Below are 25,097 nucleotides of genomic sequence, written 5' to 3'. Positions count from 1 at the left end.
CGCTATGATAATCACACAGGTAATTCAACTACGGCATTAGGCCACTAGCAAACACTAGTACTGGGACACTGGCATGGGGGAAACATGATCCAAGATGCAAGGATACTGACACTATGATAGCGACACTAGCACACACTACCAGAACATTGACAGCATAGGAATGCTGCCTTTGGGAACGAACCAGTAGTAAACTAACATATAGATACTGAAAGCTGGCACAGACACAAGGACGTCAACCTGGACACACTGACATGGAGACACTGATATCAGGGCACTAACAGCAATGTAGGGAGGTTGACATGAAAATAAAGGAACTGGAATATTGACACCCGTCACAAGCTTTGATACACAAAGACACCAACACTGACACTAGGACACTGACATGGAACAACCAGCAATTGCACAACAACACCGACACAAGGGCAGTGACACTGGGACACAGACACTGGGATACACTCATTGGGGCACTGACACAGGACACCAAGACTGACATGGGAAGACGGACTCAGGAACAGCGACACTGGGATGCAAACGGAGGAATAAACACTGATGCTGGAACAATGGCATGGGACAGAGGCAAAGACACTGGCAGATTGAAACGGACTCTCGAATACAGACAGTAAGGTACTGATGAACACAACACGATCAGGAAAGCTAACATAAGGATACAAACCAGTATTTACCGACAAGTGTAACTGACATTTAGGGCCATATTTATGAGCCCCTAGCTCCACCTCGTGCCACATTTGCGTCATTTTTTAAAACGTCAATGTGGCCCAATGAGGCCCAAAGAGGCGCAATGCATGCAATGACCACTCAGTCACCTTTGCTCTACATTATGCCTGTGCCAGACATAATGTATGCAAAGGGGGCGTTCCCCCGTAAGGAGGGGCAGAAAAAATGGCCCATGGAAATGAGATTTCCTTGGCCCATTTTCTTTGGCACTTTTAACGCTTCCTCAGAGCAGGCGTTAAAAGAGGGCTTTCATTATTTAGAATGGGCCCCCATGTACTCTGCACAATAGCGTCACATTGAATGACGCTATTGCCCCCTACCTTGTGCCATGGTGTGCTGTATTTTAAATATAGCGCACACATGGTGGCGGTAAGTGGGTGCTAGGGGCGCAGGGAAAGTGGTGCTGCACTTGGTGCAGTGCCACTTTCCATAAATCTGCCCCTTAGTCACTGAGATTTGGCTACTGCCACAAAAACACTAACCTAGAGACACTGACATAGGGACAAAGGCATTGATAATGACAATGGGACACTAACATGAATTACTAACATGGACACTGCGGAAAGGGTACTGAAACAGTGATACTGCTCAGGCAAATAGGCAGACACATGGATGAGAGGACACTGACACACACACACGGCAACATTAATATTTGGAAGCTGACACTGACACATGGACAATTATGCAGAAGAATTGATAAGGGAACATTGACAATGATACTTCGAAACTAGGAAACTTACAAGGGACACTGGTACATAAGGAAATAGGGTCACTAATATTAATACTAGAACACTGATAGGTGGCACGAACAATGAGGGATACTGACACAAATGCACTAACACTGACATAGGGACACTGATCAAGCAACACCAACAAATACACAAATACTATTTTTGAGACAGTGACACAAGGGTAGCAGCATTTGGAAACTGACAAATAGATGCTATAACACATGCCCACTAACATAAGGATGTGACCTGACACATTAACGGTAGCTTGGAGGCACTGGCACTGGGACACTGACACTAGAGCACCAACACTAAGACAAAGTAACGGCCATCAAGTACATGCACTGGGGCATCAACACTTGTATGTAAATACTGATTGGGGAACACTGACAAAAGAACACTGATACGACAATGCTGATATGGATACATTGGCACTAAAACACAGGACTAACAGCACAAACATTGAAACACTGTCAGCAGTCTGGCTAGTTGTGGACATGGAATTTTTTATGGGTCAAGCAAAGTCACTGCTCACACTATCCCACTGTAGGCTATTACAACTCTCGCCGGGGACTAAACTCTGATCACATTTTCAGAAGTTACATGCAAATCTGGCAGCAAAGTTTTTCACCTACTAGACTCTTTCCCTAAAATAGGTGGGCGGACCCAGATTTAGAGGCATAACTATGAGCCCACCGTGCCACCATTGCATCACTTTTTGGGATGCAACTGCAGTGCAAACCTTAAAATACTATCTATGAGATTATGGAAACCACTTTTGCGGCTTTGAATGGCCTCCTAGATATGGAGTAAGGCATGGCAGTGCAAATCGTTGCGTTGCCTTACTCTACGCGAGGGAGACATTCCATGGGTGTTCCCACGCAACTCCCATGGATTTTGACATATCTTTAATTGTCAAGATCTTGTAAACTTGGGGATGCACCCACACCTTACGCCTACCCAGGGGAGACACAGAGAAGAGAAATATCTTTATCTTTATTTTTCCTTGTTTCTTCCTCTATGTGTGCTGCATTTGGCAGCACACATAGAAAAAGATAAAGTCTCACAGGAATGTTTTTGTGCAGGAAGGTGCTCCTTCCTGCACAAAGAAATCCTGTCTACAACACAGACACCCTTGCACCATGGTGCAACAGAGCCTGTGTTGACACTAGGTTGACAAAGAGGTGCCAGCACAGTGGGAAAGAACAGGAATGCACCCTGTGCCATAGATATGGAGCATTCCTGCACTTTCCCTTAGACGCAGGGCAGCACAGCAAGGTGACTTGCTGCGCTGCCATGCACCAAAACCCCATAAATATGGGCCTTAAGCTATTGTGGTAGTTGAAAGATGATCCTACTACCACCTTTATGAGGATAGACAAGCATTTTAGACCCCCTTTCTATCAGTAAGGATGCTTGATAGAAGAAAATTGTACTGTACAAACGGCTACGACAAGTACCATAGACACCATCTGAAAAACCCTCTACTACTTAGTACCAGGAGGTAAGCCAGAGGTTCTCAGCTTCTAGGAGGTAAATATCTTGTACCATGCTCATTCCAGACTTGTCAGTAATACATTTCCTACAAACTCTTTGGAGGGACACACTTAAAACTTAAAACTCAAAGTAATGGTATAGGCTAGTCAAGAGAAGAGTATATGGGTAGTTTTCAAAATAATATTCGGACTATCACATTTGGATTATCTGACATAAAACATAAATGTCCTTTTCTATTTTAATATTGTATTATTGTCATACTTTGTGTTCTTCGAACTTGTTAATATTTCGTAGAGCGTTGTAACATAGCACCAGCCCACATGTAGATGTCATGTAGAGACGGTCTATTAGAGGTGGTTACTACTCATTTACTGATTATGACCAAGCCAAATGCTCTGGGGTCCAGAGAAAACAGTCTCAGTGAATCGTTCCATGAAAGCAGGGTAAAATGTAAGGATAAATTGGTAGCAGGAAAAAGAAAAAAAGGAGTGATAGTCCAAGCAACGCAAAGTAGTACCGTATTTCTAAGAAGATTTTTTTCAAATAGTCGATGAGAATTTAGGTGAGTCACTGAAAAGCAACCAACATGATGTCAGCAGCCAATGCCACAGATGCCTAGAAGTTATTGGTGCATATAGTTCGAGCCAGAGGCCAAAAACTAGAGTGGAGTGTCATACCTATACATTGATGTTGGAAAAACCTAATCTAATGAATGAAAGCTGATTATTGTTAAAAAGGTGCCTCATGGGGAAAAACATGTCAGAACAAGGGACAGATTTAAGAGCCCCTAGTGCCTCCTTGCACCACCCTAGCATCATTTGTTTGACGCTAATGTGGCCCAACAAGGCCAAAATCGGCACGCCAAGTTTACAAAGGGGCCGGCCACTTTGTAACCGTTTGTGCGTCATTATGCCTGCACCAGCATAATGTATGAAAAGGGGGCATTCCCCCATTGTGGTGGCTGAAAAAATGACACAAAGGTATCTAAGAGATTTCTTTGCATTATTTGTACGGCACTTTTAAGGCCTGCTCAGAGCAGGCTTTAATAGGAGGCACACCATTATTTACAACAGGCCTGAATGGACTTTGCACGATTAGCATCAACATTTTTGATGTTAATCCTACAAAGCTCCGAACTAACGTCAATTTTTTTTACGCTAATTCCCCCAACTACCACCATGGTGCGCTGTATCTTAGATGCAGCACACACATGGTGACTTTAGGGGGGTGCTAAGGGGTGCAAGAATCAGAAAAATGCCCTTATCTACGTGAATCGAGATTTGGACCGAAGTCGGTCATTGTGGTCATTTGAGAAGCAGTAGCTTCTGGCTATCCTTGCTATGAGTGTCTAACATAGTGTAGAGTGACCAGTATTGGTTGCTTAGGGAAGTAGTACTGGGTCACCGGTAAAAAAGTGTCCTCTGCCAAAGTCTAGTTGCCATTGTGGAAGAGAATTTGAGAAAAGAACAGCCAACTTGAAACAGAGTGTAAAATTATGTGGAGGTATTGGAACCCCACCCTTAACCAGTGATGTCAAACACTATGAAACCAAGTAGCCAGTTAAGATAATTATTAGATGTATGTAGGATCAAAAAATATGTGGAAAAGGACCAAAACGTCCAAGGCAGATCAAAAAGTTGGGCCCATATTTATACTTTTTGATGCTAAACTGCGCTAACGCAGTTTAGCGTCAAAAAATTTTGCGCCGTCTAACGCCATTCTGAAGCGTCATGCGGGCGCCGTATTTATTGAATGGCGTTAGACGGCGCAATCAGACCGGCGCTGCCTGGTGTGCGTGGAAAAAAACCACGTAGACCAGGCAGCGCCGGCGTTGGGAAAAAATGACGTTAGGGCGTCTTAAAATGGCGCAAGTCAGGTTGACGCAAAAAAATCGTCTTAACCCGATTTGCGCCATTTTTTCGACGCCCAGGCGCCATTTCATGACTCCTGTCTTAGTAAAGACAGGAGTCATGCCCCCTTGCCCAATGGCCATGCCCAGGGGACTTGTGTCCCCTGGGCATGGTCATTGGGCATAGTGGCATGTAGGGGTGCACAAATAAGGCCCCCCTATGCCACCCAAAAAAAAAAAAAATTATACAAAATTATACTTACCTGAACTTACCTGTACTTCACTGGGATGGGTCCCTCCATCCTTGAGTGTCCTCCTGGGGTGGGCAGGGGTGGCAGGGGGGGTCCCTGGGGGCAGGGGAGGGCACCTGTGGGCTCATTCTGAGCCCACAGGTCCCTTAACGCCTACCCTGACCCAGGCGTTAAATTCAGGCGCAAATGCGGGTTTTTTTGACCCGCCACCTCCCGGGCGTGATTTTTGCCCGGGAGTATAAATACGACGCATTTGCGTCGCCGTCATTTTTTTAGACGGGAACGCCTTCCTTGCATCTCATTAACGCAAGGAAGGCGTTCACGCAAAACAATGACGCTCTTTCTTCATACTTTGGCGCTAGACGCGTCTAACGCCAAAGTATAAATATGGCGTTAGTTTTGCGCCGAATTTGCGTCAAAAAAAACGACGCAAATTCGGCGCAAACGGAGTATAAATACGGGCCTTGGTTAGTTAACAAAAAAGCGCTAGCCATCATTAGGGAGCCCGGACTGGTTTATGTGGGTGGCACTATGTGATGGTACTGTCAGGTATATAATTTTAACAGTTCAAAACCTTAGTTTTACATTCTATTGTTAAAATTCACTGATATATTTCCTTTGTTGCATTCCATTTTTTACACCCCATTGTTACATCTACAGTTATCTTTCCACCTCCTTCAGAAATGGTCTCAGCAAGTGCTAGCAGATTAACAAACTAGTAATGGTCTAGGGATGAAGATGTTCCCCAGAGGCCTCTTATATCATTAATGACAATTGTAAAGTACACTGTTTCAAAAATAAAGTGCTGCAAAAGACACAGGGATATTGATGATCAGGAGCTTGAGAGCCCTCACACTCCCAATAGGATGTCAAGCTTCATCACTGGGCAAGTTCCTCGTCAGACCGGCGCTACAATGTCTGACGAGCCACCCCTTGTAAAGGTGGTGGTTCTTAACCGAAGATCTTATGCCAATAATGGTCAGACCTATGATGAACACAGACTATAGGTGTATGCAGGAGAGAAAAAAGAAAAGATAATAAAATTGTCTCAGAACCATAACCATCATATTTAATAATTCAGAAGTAGGTTAAGGCCTATGGAGATAATGCTCAGCTGCACTCCAGTAAAGGATAGTGGGTCGTGCCCCAAATCCTATGATGCTAGGTCAACATGTTTCGCGTCTAGATGGTAACAAATGATCCAGTGACGCTTCTTCAGGACCACTAATAATACTTCTCCTATAATAATACTAAAGCCCGATTAGGGTATGTGAAAAGTAAGTACTGGTCGGTCACTTACTCTATAAGCTGCACGTCATGGTCAGTCTAGTCAGCAAGTCGCCCATCCCATCACAAGATTCAAGCTTCCTAGGAGTACGCAGGCCACAAAACCAAGAGTGTGGTAAAGTACACGTCTTGGTGTGAGCCGGGCACCTACCCGGGGCCGCGACCCTGAAGGTTTTGTTGTCTGCGTGTCGCCTGCGTACGCCTGGCGCAGGCATAATGTAGCACAAAGTGTTACAAAGTGGCGCAATGCATGCATGGCGTGGCTTTGTAAATATGGCACTAGGATTTTGGCCATGTTGGACCACATTAGTGTAAAAACAATGACACTAATGTGGAGGAAGGTGGCGCTAGGGGCTTATAAATTTGCCCCTTGATCTTACAAGGTGGCGCCCACCACCCATAAAAGCTTGCAAGAGCAAACAGGACACATACTGCGCCCAGCCACCAGCCGCCCAACTGGACCCAGCAGCTCAAAATGTCCCTGAGCAGGACCTCCACTCGGTAGGCACTATGTAAAACTCTGCATCCTGCATGCCCAAAGAAGAGAACTTAAATAAGCAGCAAACACGAGGAGTGGAGCTCCCAGCAGAGTTACTCTGGCAGGCAAGTAGGTTCCATCCTTCATGGAAGGCAATCAGAGCTGCACCGGATTGCATACTGTCCCTCACTAGGAGCTCAGGGTGGCATTTGAGCTCTTTCTGGCCCTGGTTGAAACTTTTTGAGGTGAGGAAGATGTGCAGACTGATGGAGCATGCAGGGATACACACAAACCTAGCTGGGGTTACCCAGTGGACACTGTGAGAGGCCCACATGTGTAAAACAGTATTGCTTTAAGTAATTATAAACAATGTAGAATCAGATAAGAATGTGTTGAAGCACATGACACATTTTCAGATAAAAAAGCGTTTGAAGTTTAGGCATAATTTTAATGTTGGATAAACGTACCCCTATCTATTTCTGAAGCAATGCACAAAGGTTAGCAATGAATAATGAGCGCAAAATATACTATCAGATTGGAAGATAATTGTTTTCAATGTTACAAAAATAGAGCAGTTTAATTTGCCTAGTGCTCGGAAGACAATGGCTCAAGGTTCAGAGAAGATGGCTGCTCTGAGGGCTTGTATTATCCCGTCAGCGTGGATCGCCCGACTCTTCGCAGGCGGAAGAAGATGTCTAATTACTGGCGACAGCTGAAAAGTGTGTTAATGATCAACAAGCAAAGCGAGCTGCAGCATTTACCAAGAAACGAAGCACATTTCTGTTCCAGCATTAGAAAAGCGCTGTTTGGAGTATCACTGCCATCTGTTAAAATAACAATTTTAGAATGAAAACCTTCATTTTAAAATATGAATTAATATAGTTTAATGTACATGTTTCTCCTAATGAGGGCTATATGGGAGGTTTACTGACACTATAAACATTTCGCGGAAATATGGGCGAATCGCATTTTTATGGGGCACTTCAAGTGAGTCTATGGGGGTCATTATGACACCGGCGGTGAGTGGTAATGTAGCGGCAATACTGCCAACAGGCTGGCGGTACATACTGCCACAATATGAGAATGGTGGGTTGGCTGCAGCCATCCCGCCACTTCTCCACTCATACCGCCATGGTGGTATCAGCCACCGGGCCGGAGATGTCAATCTTTAGCCAGGCGGCTGGCATAGTACTGCCGGCGGTATTATGAGCATGCCTACCACCATGGTTTTAAAACCATGGCAGTAGGCCCGTCCGGTGACAGGGAACCCCTTCCCTGTCACCGGTAGGCGGCTCTCCACCCCCCAACACACACCTGACGTTCCCACCCCACCTCCATCCAAACTCACCCCCTCAACCCCAATACGCACACTAACCCCCTGGCCCCCAACATTCAAATACACCCACCCCCGATCCAAACACCCCCATTCCCTCCGATTCATAAACACACACCCCCAAACCCCATGCATACACACAGACACCCACACGCACCATTCATACACCCATTCACTATCACTGGCATACACGCACTCATACATGCATACTTCCAGACATATACACATTCTTTCACACTGACATGCAGACGCACTTACATCACCATTCTTACATGCATTCACACACACGCATACAACCACGCAAACAACACAACACACACAGATGCATTCACACACGCACTCACACACTCAGGCACACACACACAACACCCCCTCCCTTGTTGGACACCCGACTTACCTTGTCCGGCGAGGAAGTCGTCCGGCAGGTAACGGGAAGGGGCACTTCTACCACCAGCATTGCCTCGCCAGCAGAACACCGCCAGGCCATATTTCTGGTCACAATCCAGCTGACGGCGTTCTACTGGTGTGGCGGTGCAGGTGGTAACAGCGTCAGCTTACCACCATCCTCTAGCATGAACACTGCTGGATTTCCGCCCTTATTGTGGCAGAAGTCAAGCAGCGCTCATAATATGGCGGATGGATGGTAGCCACCATGGTGGTATGTTGGTGCCCGGCACAGCGGCGGCGACGTTTTTTACAGCCAATTTTATAATGAGGGCCTATGTTTTTGGTAAAAGTATTGCTCCTAGCAGTTTCATAAATACCAGATGGAGTCTTGTCGTGTGAAGTCTAAAGGCCTTGTTAGGTAGGTAAAAAGAACTTCCATAATGCTTGAGGAGCAGGTGCAAGTGACCACTGAGAAGAAGGGACCACTCACACTAAGCACTAGGGGTGCCTAGAACCAGGAATAGGCATGGGCAATCTACCTGACTGTGTCTGTATGCCCAGTTCTACAGGGAATGCTCAGAGTCAGTTAGACCTGCAGGCATCTCCTGTGAGATGTACAGCGAGACCGAGCACAGAAGCTTGCTTCACCTTGTAGTTATCTGAATCCCATTGCAAATGTAGACTTAGGGGTGCTAGAATTACAACAGCCTTGTTTAACAGCACATTTTATACCATTTCAGTCCCTCCTTCATTACATTTCTGCCCAGACAGAAACCTACAGCAGTTCCCCCCAGACCAGCACCATCAGAAGAAATGGAGTATGAAATGACACAAAAGATAAACGTTTATATTTTTTAATTTAAAAAACATTTTTACATTGTTTATAAGCAAATATGTACAAAGAAAACTCAAAATACTTTATTTACAATTTTTGGGCTTGCACATTTACTTAAAAGGTTTCTATGTAAATACATTTTCTTCTATTACCATCAAGCAAGATAGAATAGCCAGCGCCCTACTTTGGCAATCTCAAAAATAGGAACTCCAGATTCATCTATTGCAATCAATCACCTTAACTCTAGTAGACTTGGATCGAACATTCGCCTCCTTAAAGTCCCTTTCAGGACCATCAGGTACACAAAAGGGTCTCCTTTGCTTATGCTCTCCCCTGAACAACAAATTAGGCTCCTTGCCTGAGATACTATGGTCTCTGGTTGATAGCGTTAATAACTCAACCAGCCTCCCATCAGGCTTAAGTGCACTACCCACGAGCAGTTCCCCATCTATAAATCCAATAGCCATTGACGTCGAGCAATCACACCTGTCTGGAGCCTACTCGGGAGGACGTCTCAACAGGGGCTATGTTACGAAGGCCAGCCTGCTGCATCAAAAACACATTAGGAGTGACGCCAAAAGGGCACAATCATGTACAGGCCGCTTTATCTATTGATCCCTGCTCTGGGTCTCTCCAGCCACCGAGCTTACAACTGAGTTGGCATGTCTCTCGATTCGCCAGGAAGGAAGCGGCACAACAGGTGTGGCTCCCGATTCCACTATAGACAATGCCTCCCTCGCTGTAGGTCAGGCCAGCAGGTAAGCAGATGCCGCTCCACCTCTTCTCTCAACAATTCCATCAGCAGCCAGTGAAGCGCCTTATGGGGTGTACCACCCAATTCCCCTGTGGCAGGAGCTGGAGGTCTTGGGCACCAGTTACCCTGCCAGAACCCCTGGGGAGCACCAAGCAGGGGCCCAAGCGGGCACCCCCGTCCCAGTCAGAATGTCCACTGCTCATGGGATACTGTGCCCTTGCACCAAGGGGGTGAGAATGCCTGCTGTGAGGTAAACAACATCCTTATACAGGCCAAAGAGACTAGCAGGTTTCCCACCAATGCCGGAGCTACGGAGGACAGGAATAATATTCAACCCCAGGTCCAAATAACCAACAATTGATGGTGAGGAAGCCAGATGCAGCACCAAGACTAACAGGCACGCACTCAGAGACACTCAACAAAATGGTCTTGGGGAAATTACCCATGCAGGCTCAAGGGACCCGCCGAGTTGGCATTCATTCCACTTTATAGCCCTAAGGGCACGCACAACATACTGAACAGGGGCAATCTAATGTGCTTGTTTCAACACATCTCAACTCTAAAACATCTAACCTTGGCCGATCTGTTCTCTGTGAAATGTGCCCGCATCCCAGACAGAGGATCTTCGGATGCCACAATAACAACGTGGTGAAGCACTGAGTCAAGAGACGCCATCTTGGGTGAAGCTAGGACCTTTGAAAACTGGGACATCCAGTTGCTAAAACTATCTGCACCAAAATATACATAGGTGCTATTGCAGCCCGATCCACCCAGACCACATATAAGCGTCTTCATGGGAGCACAGGGTGCCACCGACGACTGGCTCCCAAGAACAACAAAAGTCCTAAACTCTTTAGAAGTCTCATACAGTCATAACACAAGAAACGTACTCCATATCAGAAGAAACAACAGCAACAACGGATGGAGCCATCTGGGTAATCCTAATCGCAGCCCTAAAAGGGCTAATCCCTAGCCCACTCAACGCAGATGACCCCACTTGCCAGACATCCATATTGAGACCCGAGCTCACAATTACATAGTGGAACATGGCCAGTCTAAAGACAATATTGAAAAGCAAACCTGCGATGGCACTTTTGAACAACAGCAACATAACTTGCCTGCAAGAGACATGGGCACACTCCCCTACAGTGATAAAGGCTACTATGAGCTCTTCAACCCAGCAGTTCATGCAAATCAGTTTGGCCAGCCATCAAGTGGGCTTTCTATATTCATTAAGCAAACGGCCAAGATCACTGTAAGTCCTTCGGTTCAACCCTATCCTGCTGTGCAAGGGGCACTAAGCTATCAGCTAACATTGAGACACATAAAGACACTGTTACTTCTGATAAATTGTTATTATAACCCACAGAAAGCTCACTGACCTTTGCAACTGCCTTGAAATTCTTCTCAAATACGCTACCTATGAAGTTATGCTACTAGGGGACTTCAACATCAGGGGTCCCGAAAATTGTCGCACCAGCTCAAGCACCGGCAGAGAACAAGGTATAATGACCGATTTTCTAAACATCTTCAAACTCATTTCAGCTGAGCAAGCATTTAAAGCCAAAGCTCCTAACGGTCAGCTCAACCCCACGTTCGGAGACATCTCAACCATCGGTTATATCTTTATGTTGGAACCTCCAATAAGCCAACCCCTCAGCTTCGAGATCCCTACCAGGAGTGAATGTGACCACAATCCATTGATCTTAACTGTGAATCTTGGCGCTTCTCCAGCAGCCAGGCTGTGGGGTCCTCAAACCGGGTAGAAAATACAAAGTTAGTCAGGAGGATCAAGTGGAGTCCGTTAGATGCCCCATCAGTGACAAACTGGCTTCAAGAAATGGTCAGGGTCTGTAATATTACTGGGTGGGTTCTTGGGCCAAGGTGGACTGCTCTAACCACGGATTTAAAATCCATCCTGAAGCCTAGAGTAGCCTACAAGCAGCACCCATGCGGGAAACCCCACAAGGAGTATAACCTGCACTACAACAAGGCCATTGTCTGCCCACAGAGAGTATAACAATCTGCCCTGCGGTGACACAAGGTACTCTCTACCCTCAAATCCATTAAAGAAATCATCAAGTTGTGGAAAGAACACAAATACTTCATTAATAGGTTGAAAACTCCAACCACAGTAAGAAGAAATGGAGTCTCAGAAGAGGTCTGGGCAAACCATGTAATTGCACTATATTCTAGTCACACAGTTCCATCACCTAACAAAAACAGTTAGGGACGCACCAAACCTAACAAGAACAGCCAGGGACGCACCACAAGTAAGCCCACAAGTAAGCATGCAGGTCCTCACCACCCCGAGATAGGTCATCAAAATGATCAAGTCAATGAAATGGGACAGGCCCGAGGTCTGAATTGGCTCCCAGCAAGGATCTTCAAATGTACCCCAGAGGACTGGGCAAAGATTCTTACCCCCATCTATAGCCACACCTTCCTTTCAGCTAAGATCCCAGATGCATGGAGGGGTTCCATCCAACTATTGCCTGATTGCCCTATAGGACTTAGAGGCCAAAGCATATGCACGCCTCCTTCTGAAGCAGCTAGAAGCCTGGGGTCAAGATAATTAGATTTTATCAATCTTTTATACAGAATTTCGTGCTGCTGCATCAACTTTAGATAACATTGTCTCACTCAGGGACAAGTTGGGAGAGATAATTTTATCAAGAGAAGGAGGTTTGGAGAGGAACTGGTGGTGAAGAAGAACTTTTCATTTGGGCCAGTTTGTTCAACTTTGTTAGAATGTTTGTTCAGATTACAGCTGGAAATGAATAACTATGCATACATAAAAACAAAAATATATCATTTACAAAAAGTACGTATACTAAATTGTATTGTGTCAGTCTGGGAACGTCATGAGCTGTGGACAGAGTTTAAAATGAAAGAGACTTTAATGTTAATATTAGTTATGATAGGTGAATCAGACACCGAGGATCAATGATGTTGGAGTTCCTGTGGTATGTGGACTGGTCTAGGGCTCAAGCGAGGTATGTAGAATGGACTGGGGTTCATAAGGAACATTAAGTTGGAGAAGGATGAACATACTGAGCCTATGTGCAAGAAGGACAGATAGCTCATCTGTCATACGTCAAACAGGTGGGACTCCAGAGCTGATGATGTTGTTCTTAATGTAATACTAAGGTGCTCATTCATGAAGGACCAATGGATGGATCGGCAGCGCTGCACACTCGTTAACACTTCCTTGTACTGATTACCTGCAGCAAGCTTTTACTAAGGTAGTAGACTTGTTGTCAGTTCTTCAATTCACTGTCTTCAGTTACACAGTGATTTCCAACTTCTATCCTCAGAAGTAACCTGTTCAAGAATCAGTAGTGGAGATAATGATACCTATGCATTTCATGACAAGGACTTTGAAAGCAACATTTTAAATACACTTCAGGAGGTTAATTTAAGAAAAGCTGAAAATGTTACCTTCTGAAAGTGTGTTAGTATTCTAATTTCATGAAGAAAAGATATACGGAAGAGTTCCAATATGTTTTATTTAATCAATGAAAGGATAGATTTGCCTACAGACAGCTTTAGCTGTTTGGATCACCTCATGTTGTTAAGCTTTCAAAAAATTACAATAAGAAGTAGAAAAGGGAGAGAATAGGTTTTGGGCCAACCTCCTTCAGTCGTTGGCCTTTTATGAGTTTTGCATGGTTTGTCATTGTTTGTTTGGGCTGTCTAGGAAGGCTAAGGCATTTTATGGATGATTACCTTCTTCCATTTTGTGTTCTAATTAGGTTTCAGTGAAGGGTCTTCAAGTAGTCTTTTTTGTTAGACTGTAAACACAGCATGATATGTAGCTTGTATTTGAAAGTTAGGGTGTGTGTTTTGATGTATGACAATTACATTTTAATTGGCCTTACATTTTAATTTGTTATAATTTTGATGACATAACCACGTTATTGGATTTACAGCTTTTTCATTCACTTTCTTAAAGATGCAAGAAAAATACTGACCCTTTCGCAAAGTATCTATTATGTTCTATTTTGCTGTTTACACCTTTTAGGTTTACCCCACAAACCTAATCTTGTGACTCCTTTTCATAACACTCTTCTCTGGGGGAACAGCTCTGCAACTGCAGTCACTTCAGCAAAGATTACATTTGTACATTATTATTATTATTATTATTATTATTATTATTATTATTATTATTGTTATTATTATGGAGAAGCATATACACTCAATTTTATTCATGAACTATTTCTTATCTGCTCTTGATTTACCGTAGTTTTGATTTTCACCAAATGCAATATGACTAATGCCAGCAATATCATAACATTACCACCAAGACCACCACCAATATGAGCACCATCAATACCATCACCACGAACACCAGCAGTAGCACAAATAATGCTAATTCAGCATCACCAAAACCATCCCCTCCGATACCTCCACCAAAGCCACCACCAGTACTAAACCACCACCACAAATATCAAACCATCACCTCAATACCCCAATACTAATACCACCACTATAACACGAATGACAACCACAAAATATTACCATCTATACCACTAACATTTCTATGCCTCCACTACTACCATACTTTTTAAAGATGTTGTTAGAATAAAGCTAGACCTAATGACTTTGTTATTGCCTTTGTTTTTGTTCCTACCTGTTTTTCGCCTTCCAAATATTTCACACAAATGTGTCTAATACCAACTCACTATTCAAAATGGAAACTTAGAACCTGTTACCGTCACCAAAGTATACACTTTTACAGCGTTTCTTAGGCCACCATTATTTTTTAACACAGCAGATACTAATGCTTACATGTCCGTGCAGGGTGACATACTTGGCTGCAGTGGCAAGATTTGCCCTTTGTGTGTGATGAATACGTGTGTAGCCCTAGAACTGGTGAATACAACTGCAGCCTTGTACTAGTAAGAGCTCAAGGAGTGGATGCATCAATGCTATGTACAAACGAGTGTTTGGCTCTACCTCTGCTCTCTTGCCGTCTGTTCCCACATGAAGCATCTCATTAAAGGCCACAATGTTGGCTAAACACCACAGCCTTCTTCCTTCCTTCCACCCTCATCTTCCTGTTGCTCCACTTCAATCACCATTTCAGACAAGAGTATTTATTTTATGTTACTGGTTTTGAGGCATAATTTTGGTGCATATTTAGACGTTTTGAATAATGTACATGTAATGTTATCACAGGTATGTTTTTCATTTTTAAATGGAAGTGGAATTTATTTATTTATATAGATCTTCTGTACAAATGTATTCACTTCAGTGAGCGAAAGAAGAAGTAGTGGAACACTTATGCCCTGATTACAAGTAGGCCTAAGCGTTATGATCCCTACTATCCGCTAATGTTGGAGACAAGATCATAATTTCTAGTTATTCTCTGCACTCCTATGACAGAAAGCATCGGACTGCAAACTAAGACGTGTAAAACTGAAAATAATAAAACAACAGGCCTTTTCCACTTATGCACCCTGGATTATGTGCAATATCCCTGTAGCCATCAGGGCCGCCCCAACACTGCTTTACTTTAGGAAAGTGTTGAAGACTCACCTCTTTTTCGCGCACCTCAACACAATGCATTATCATCCACCCTTCAGGTTCCTCTCCTACTACTCATTGACTTCATGCTTGTCTTTGACTATTTACAGTGCACAGCTGCCTTTCAGCTAGGTTTGGACTATAGGCATGGCATATACATGTATCTATGTATGTACGTGTATGGTTACTTGAGCAGGAATCTGAATTATGTGAGCTGCAGTAAACATGGCATCCTTTGATTTCTCTGTGATATAATGAATCAAAATGTGCAGGGGGAAATGTATATTAAATGCTTATAAATGTACAAATATTGTAGACACTGGCTCATTTTACAGAACAATGTTCGGAATAGGGGGTACTTAGTGCATCTGGTAAATTTCAGCACCCCGAAGGGGACAGCATCTACCAGGTGCAAGGAATACATCAACTTTTCCCAGCGCACGCACACTTAGGATCGTATCCAAGGGCGTGACACTATGCGTGAAACTATAAGTATGTCAGCATGAAATACTGCAATTTCAATAAACAAAACATGGTCCAGTAATAGCTCAATTGCTTGATGCAACATACTTTGGTGAATATTTACCAACATTTTGTGCCGTGTTTGCATCACAAAAGTGACACAAATCAATGCAAATTCCTTTTTTCCACTATATATTCACTTGTAAATAGCACAAAGCAGCACCTAGCACTCCTTTGCTTTACTTCATAGCTACTTGCAAACATTTTCCCAGAGGCCAAAACTTGGCCTATGGTGTGACCGACGGCCAGGCTGAGGCCAGCAGGGTGGTGGTCAGGGGGTGGGTGTTAAGTGGGTGTAGGAGAAGGGAGACATACATTATGTGGCTGAATTGAACTGCACAATGTGGAACATTAAAACCTTGGATGAATCCTGGTTTCTCCACTTGAACACATTGTGTAATCCTAGGCAGTCCTTTTATTTCCCTTCCCCTCCTTTTTCTTCATTTTCACATATGAGGACCTCGAAATACATAACTTCAGGATGTGTGCTGGACAAAACCTTCTCCTGTGTTTACATTAAACCATTATTAGCATTACGAGAGTGGGGGTCAAGAATTTTTCTAAATTTATGTTTGAAAATTGTCACTTTTTAAAAAATACTTCTAAATGCAGTGATAGAATCTGGTTTACTAAGGCAAAACGGTTCAGCAGGTTAATTTTTTAGGTTATTTTTACACCTTTGCTATCTTTAAGAATGGTGTTCCTAAAGTTAAGTGGAACAGTACAATCTAGTTTCTTCCTTTCTTTGCCTGCAATTAACCTTTAAATACTTGCTGATAATTTAACATCTTTTTAATGTTGGTGCTGAGTCGAATAAACAGCGGCCCAGTGCTGCTACCAGGGGGCCGCATTTAAAGGTCTGGAGGGACGTATTCAGCCCCCGGGCCGTACTGCGATCATCACTTGTTTACTTATTGCCACGGGGTTTTCATGGGTTGCACATGGGCAATCCCATGCAACCACCCATGATTTTTTATGCAAAACCCTATCTACTAAAAATAAATAGTTAGGTTTTGCATAAAAAATAGTGGCATTTTGAAATAGGCACTGTCAAGGAGAAATGCTTTTATTTCTCCTTTCTTTTCTTACTTTGTATGAGTGTTGCGCTCTGCAGCACACATACAAAGTAGGAAAAGTTTTAAAGTTACTGTAAGAATAGAATTGTTACTAGAAGGGTATCCATCCAGTGCAAAACCCATATTAGTCTCAAGCAGACACCTTTCTACTATGATGAAAAGGTTTGTGTGTGACGCTGGGCTGCTTCAATGAAAGCCGGCATTAGAAAGAGAGGAGGAGAGTGTAATATTTCATAGATAAGGCATTTTCCTGATCTCTCCTTCCACAGTAACGGAGCACAGCATTTTTGGCTGCAGCACTGCATTGCATGAGAATTTAGTAGATACGCCCCTCTAAGTTTCCAAAAGGGAAGAAGCAAGGTTTGTTTATGCAACAGCATAATTATATTTGATCCCTAAATATTGCTTTTAATGATTCTTAGTACAGGCATAAAAAAGCTGACATCTCTTCAAATTAAATACAATTCAGTTATAATCATGTAGGACTAGTATCTATTAACAAAATTTTGAGTTACAATCCTCTTCAATTGTTATGCATGAGGTAGTGTCATATTGGAACAGGATGAAATAGAATGTGTTTAAAAATAAGAAAACTGAAACCAGTCCCTGGATGCTTGTTTCTGGTCCAGGGAGGCCCTGACATGGCAGTTTGAGCTGGACCAGGGTCAAAACTAATTTGCATATAGCTAGGTCTAAACTGGGGTGGTGTTGTGGGCAAAAAACGCCGGATTGAACCCAAATCTATGTGATTGGTGGTGAATGTTTGCATTGTTCAACATTCCATCCATCGGCTGTTCTTTTTGCTTTTGTTGCTCTACGTAGGAAAGGTATGCCCATACATGTGCCCCATGCTCACTGTGCCACTGGATTCAAGGTAGCCTGGCTGATGAGGGGTGATATCCTGAAACCAGTCCCAGGGTGTTTGTTTCTGGACCAGGGAGGACCTACCTGGCAGTTTGGACTGGAATTCTCACGGGGAGCAGGGTCAAGACTGATTTGCATATGGCTAGGTCCAAACTGGGGTGGTGCAGTGGCTAAAAACGATGGATTAAACCCAGATCTATGTGACTGGTGGTGAATGTGTGCTTTGTTCAACATTCCATCCATCATCTGTTCTTTTTTATTTTGTCGCTCTCAGTAGGAAGGGTATGCCCATACATGTGCCATTTGTTCACTGCGCTCAAACTAGCCTGGCTGATGAGGGTTGATACCACAAAACCAGTCCCAGGCTGCTTGTTTCTGGTCCAGGGAGGACCTGGCCTGGCAGTTCGGGCTGGACTGTTCCCCTGGGGAGCTGGGTCCAAGCTGGGATGGCATGATGGGCCAAAAAACGATGGATTAAACCCAGATCTATGTGACTGGTGGTGAATGTGTGCATTGTTCAACATTCCATCCATCATCTGTTCTTTTTGCTTTTGTTGCTCTAAGTAGGAAGGGTATGCCCATACATATGCCATGTGTTCACTGCGCTCAATTTAGCCTGGCTGATGAGGGTTGATACCTCAAAACCAGTCCCAGGCTATTTGTTTCTGGTCCAGGGAGGACCTGGCCTGGCAGTTCAGGTTGGACTGTTCCCCTGGGGAGCTGGGTCCAAAACTGATTTGCATATAGCAAGGTCCAAACTGGGGTGGCGTGGTGGGCAAAAAACGACGGATTGAACCCAGATGTATGTGATTGGTGGTGAATGTGTGCATTGTTCAACATTCCATCCATCAGCTGTTCTTTTTGCTTTTGTTGCTCTACGTAGGAAGGGTATGCTCATACATGTGCCCCATGCTCACTGTGCCACTGGATTCAAGCTAGCCTGGCTAATGAGAGGTTCTACCCTGAAACCAGTCCCAGGTTGCTTGTTTCTGGTCCAAGGAGGACCTGGCCTGGTAGTTTGGACTGGAATTCCCACAGGGAGCTGGGTCCAAACTGAAGTGGTGGAGTGGCCAAAAAACAATGGACCAAGCCCAGATCTAAGTGACTGGTGGTGAATGTGTGCATTGTTCAACATTCCATCCATCATTTGTTCTTTTTGCTTTTGTCGCTCTAAGTAGGAAGGGTATTCCCATACATGTGCCATGTGTTCACTGCGCTCAAACTATCCTGGCTGATGAGGGTTGATACCCCCAAACCAGTCCCAGGCTTCTTGTGTCTGGTCCAGGGAAGATTTGGCCTGGCAGTTCAGGCTGGACTGTTCCCCTGGGGAGCTGGGTCCAAGCTGGGGTGGCATGATGGGCCAAAAAACGATGAATCAAACCCAGATCTATGTGACTGGTGGTGAATGTGTGCATTGTTCAACATTCCATCCATCATCTGTTCTTTTTGCTTTTGTCATTCTAAGTAGGAAGGGTATGCCCATACATGTGCCATGTGTTCACTGCGCTCAAAATAGCCTGGCTGATGAGGGTTGATACCCCAAAACCAGTCCCCGGGCTGCGTTTTTCTGGTCCAGGGAGGACCTGGCCTGGCAGTTCGGGCTGGACTGTTCCCCTGGGGAGCTGGGACCAAGCTGGGGTGGCATGATGGGCCAAAATACGATGGATTAAACCCATATATATGTGACTGGTGGTGAATGTGTGCATTGTTCAACATTCCATCCATCATCTGTTCTTTTTGCTTTTGTCGCTCTAAGTAGGAAGGGTATGCCCATACATGTGCCATGTGTTCACTGCGCTCAAACTAGCATGGCTGATGAGGGTTGATACCCCAAAACCAGTCCCAGGCTGTTTGTTTCTGGCCCAGGGAGGACCTGGCCTGGCAGTTCGGGCTGGACTGTTCCCCTGGGGAGCTGGGACCAAGCTGGGGTGGCATGATGGGCCAAAATACGATGGATTAAACCCATATATATGTGACTGGTGGTGAATGTGTGCATTGTTCAACATTCCATCCATCATCTGTTCTTTTTGCTTTTGTCGCTCTAAGTAGGAAGGGTATGCCCATACATGTGCCATGTGTTCACTGCGCTCAAACTAGCATGGCTGATGAGGGTTGATACCCCAAAACCAGTCCCAGGCTGTTTGTTTCTGGCCCAGGGAGGACTTGGCCTGGCAGTTCGGGCTGGACTGTTGCCCTGGGGAGCTGGGTCCAAACTGGGGTGGCATGATGGGCAAAACAATAATGGAATAAACCCAGATCTCTGTGACTGGGGGTGAATGTTTGCATTGTTCAGCATTCCATCCACAATCTGTTCTTTTTTTTTCAAGATGTGTCACTCATAGCCTGCAATGTGTCAGAATTCCTATGCTACCAAAACCCAGGCGTATAGACTGATGCAGTGGTTTAAAAAAAAGAATCTGGCCATTTGAAGTCACTTCACACACTTGAAGATGTCTGTTTTGCACCGCCCGCTGTTTGTAGTAAGTCTACACATGTGCTAATCATGTTGTAGGACCCCTTAACCAACTTGGGACCACAGCACCTATGATCCCATCTTCCACTGCAGCATGGAAATGTGATGTGTACTTTGTGCAGGGACAGGCCAGAATTGCCACTTCTTCAAGGAGGAATGAGTTCCCAAGTCCAGGTCTGCGTCCTCCAAAGGACAACAGGTAAGTCCACACATAAGGTAGGTAACACATGTATTTCCACTTCACATTCCAACATATACTTACATTACACTGTCACTCACTATGTCACACATACTCAAGTCTTTGCATTCACATAAGTAGACTTTACCCACTGCAATGTGACACATAGACATACTTCATACATCACCTCTTACATCCATCACCAATGTCAAAGTGTGGATGGTGATATTCCACCATTCTACAATCTTTTACATTGGTCCTCACACATTAGGCTCCATGAGTCAATCTGAAATTATACATTCCCTCAGATTTTTGATGCATTGCTGAAGTCATGTCATTTCTGACACCAACTTCAGCAATATGTCAGTTTTTATGTGGAAGCCTTGCGGCATCCTTCCCTCTGATGCGTTGGTATTCCTGGCACATCCTGGGACCCTCACCATGGAGAGCAGTATTGTAAATATGATGTATCCATGGAGCTGTAAACTTTTTCGACACAGCGTAAGTATTTTTGATGCATCGCTGCCACAACGCAGTGATGCCTCAGTTCTTGTAAATGAGGGCCCTTGGAGGCATATTTATACTTGTTTTGCACCGAGTTTGCATAATTTTTTTGACGCACATTCGGTGCAAAAACAACTCCATATTTCTACTGTGGTGCTAGACCCATCTAGCGCCAAATTTATGGAGTTATAGTCATTTTTTGGACGTGGAAACCTACCTTGCGTTAATGAGATGCAAGGTAGGTGCTCCCATGCAAAAAATGACTTGATGGCCTTAGTGCCATATTTATCCCTCAGTGCTCAAATCAGGCACGGAAGGGAGGGAGGGGGTCAAATAATGGTGCAAAGCTTGCTGAGTCAGGGCAGGCGTTAGGGGACCTGTGAGCCTATTTCCATGGAGGAACACCATGGAATAAGTCCCCAGGTGACCTCCGCAAGCCCCAGGGACACCCCACCCATACCAGAGAGACAGCGGAGGATAAGTATAGGTAAGTACAGGTAATTTATTATTTTTTTTAAGTGCCATTGGGGGCCCTGAAATAGGCTCCCCTACACGGCACTGGGTGCAATGGGTATTGGAACGGTGGGCATGACTCCTGTCTTTTCTAAGGCAGGAGTCATGTGGTATTTCTTTTTTACTCTAACCTGCCTGATGTAATTTTCTGGTGCAAAACCCACTTCTACCATACCGCCAGCCTCACCCTGCTAACGTCATGTTTTTTTTACGCTAGCCTACCCTTTGCACCGGCTTGCACCATTCCATAAATATGGTGCCCGGCTGGTGCTCAGAAATGGTGCAAGCCGGTGCTAAACATTTTGGTGCAAAACTGTGTTGGTGCAGTTTTGCACTAAAAAGTATAAATATGCCCCTTGGTGTTTAAAGGTCTCCTCCAACTGTCTCAAGAGGACAAACCCAGGCATGTCTTGGAGTAGATACCCCATTATATCTGTGATGTATGTATGTATATATTAAGTATTTATAAAGCGCATTCCGGCCCAAGGGCATCGAAGCGCTAACTGGGTGAGGCGGGGAGACTAACCAAGAAACTCCCGAGCTTATTGAGGAAACAGCCAAGTCGTGACCAATTTCCTAAATGTTAGATAGTTATGTTCTTGCCATATGTTCAATGGTAGAGAGTTCCAGATTTTTGCCGCCGCATTGGTGAATGCTCTGTCTCCCCACTTTACTTTCTTAGTGCGGGATGTTTGGATTTGATAGGCATAGGCCGAGTGCAGCAGCCGCATAGGCCTGTGCCATTGCAGCTTTGTGGTTAGAGCCTTAGGCCCAATCCCATGGACAGCCTTGTGGGTGATACAGAGAGCTTTGAAAGAAAGCCGCTGAATTACCGGAAGCCAGTGTAAATCTTTAAGGCACTTCTTAACAGAGGCCCTGCGAGGTAAATTTAATAGTAGCCTAGCAGCAGTATTCTGCATCAACTGCAGTTTGTGCAGAGATTCTTTGTCCAGATTGAGTAAAAGCGCATTTCCATAGTCCAATCTGGAAATGACTAGAGCCAAAATGACAGTAGTTCTGCAGGTTAGAGGAATAAAAGGAAATCTTTTTTTCAATTTCTTCATAGTCCATAGACAGGTCTTAATTATCAGATTGACTTGAGGTTTAAATGACAGTTGCTCATCAAATAATATTCCTAAATTTAGACCGTGGAACAGGAAGCGTCCCACATTCCTCAGGCCACCAGCTAGAAGACCAATATATCCTTCCAATACCAAAACACAGAATTTCAGTTTTTTCACAGTTGAGTTTCAACCAGTTGGTCTTCATCCAGTGATTCACTGCTGTCATACAGGCGTTGAAGCGGCTAGCCACTTCATCAAGATCTTTGTCAATAGGGATAATAATTTGAGTATCGTCTGCATATGAAGTAGGAATAAAGCCAAAAGAGCGGACCAGATCTGCCAGCGGAGCTACATACACGTTAAATAGTGTTGGGCTTAATGAGGAGCCCTGCGGAACCCCACACGGCAGGAGGTAGGCAGGATCTAAAGTCACCACTGCTAACTGTGGCCCACCTGTCAGATAGAAAAGATTCGATCAATTTCAGAGCCTGGTCTCTAATACCTGCCTGATATAAACGGTCTAACAGGATGTGGGGAGCAATGGTGTCAAAAGCTGCCGACAGGTCCAATAGCACCAGAAAAACTCCCTGCCCCTTATCCACCAGTCTGCGTATGGTGTCTGATGATGCAATGAGAGCTGATTCAGTGCTATGGGACCTCCGAAAGCCATGTTGCGAGCTATCCAAGCCCTTAGAGACTGACAAGAAATCAACCAATTCTTTATTAAGATGTTTTTCTAAAAGTTTGGCCGCATAAGGAAGAAGGGCTATTGGGCGTAGGTTCGTCAGGTCATCGGGTTTGCCAGCTACCTTCTTTTTTAACGGAATAATAGTGGTTTCCTTCCATACCCTGGGGTATAGGCCCGTTACGAGCACTTCCTGAAAAATAGGGGCAAGCATAGAAACCACTAGTTCAGGTGCTAATTGGAGGATAGCAGGGGGGCAAGGATCCATAGGGGAACCCGATTTACCTTCCAAGAGCAGTTTACACAAAACTTCATGGGAGGGCATCTTGAACTTAGAAAGTAAGAGTGGCTTGTCTGGCACCCCATTCATTGTCACCCCTGGGTGCAGATGCGTAGTTAGCCAGGGGGACAAGTTAGCTGGTTTCTTGTCCAACCCAAAGCTAGAGTAAATGTCAAGAACTTTACATTCAAAAAATTTGGCTACTTTATTACAGAAGTCTTGAGAGTTTTCAACTTTGGGAGTGCCTAAGGGAGTGGTAAGAACGTTAACGGTTCTAAACAACTCTCTAGAAGAGTTGGTTGCTTCGCTAATTTTACGTGTAAAATAGTCCGATTTGGCTACCCGACAAGCTTCTTTATAACTGTTAAGTGCGAGCTTAAGATCCACCCTCTCAGCTTCACACAGGCTGAGTTTCCAGCAGCGTTCCTTCTGCCGGTATCTCCTCTGTAAAATTTTGAGGGCTTGAGAGTACCAAGGTTGATTGGGTTTCTTCCTAGTACCGGAAGCAGAAAACCTCGCCGGCGCTAGCGTGTCCATAGCTTGACTAATGCCCAGATTAAATCTAGCAAGTGGTGACAACATGGCCACCTTTGGCTCATTCCAATTATGTATGAGAGTAACTTTCAGTTGTTCTGCTTCAATATTTCTCCAGACTCTTATCAGTTTTTTCTGGGGAATGGGTATTATGGGCTGCTGCCTAGCCAGAAATGTAAACATCAGGAGAGCATGATCCGTCCACTCCACCGGGGTCATAGAAAGATACAGATCTTCCTCAGAGTGGGTGAAAATCCCATCTAGGGTATGGCCAGCTCTATGAGTGGCCATCCCATCCTTTAGGACCCAATCCAGAATCTCCATAAGGTTGAGGAATTCTGCAACCAACAAGTCACGCGATTTATCGAAATGGATATTAAAATCTCCCAAGATGATTGCTTTAGGGGCCATGATTAAAGGTTCCAAGATTGAGGGCCAGATCGAGAGGAACCTTGAAACGGGGCCAGGAGGCCGATAAATTAACAGGCCTTCTAAGACCAGACATTTGTCAAGAAGTAGTTTAAAGGTCATGGCTTCACAGACCTCGGGTAAGTGACTAGCACTATTCCAGGTGCATGTGAACTCGGACCTGCAAATAATGGCCAGGCCTCCGCCTCTGCCAGTATTCCTGTCCACCCTGTAAAAAGAGAAGCCGTAGGGGCTGCCTCAATAAAATCAGGATCCGAATCCGGCCTTGCCCATGTTTCTGTTAGGAAGAGACAGTCTATGTTAAGAGAGAGA

The sequence above is a fragment of the Pleurodeles waltl genome, chromosome 1_1 (genome assembly GCF_031143425.1).
Source record: "Pleurodeles waltl isolate 20211129_DDA chromosome 1_1, aPleWal1.hap1.20221129, whole genome shotgun sequence".
Taxonomy (NCBI): domain Eukaryota; kingdom Metazoa; phylum Chordata; class Amphibia; order Caudata; family Salamandridae; genus Pleurodeles; species Pleurodeles waltl.
Note: the sequence above shows the minus strand (reverse complement) of the source record.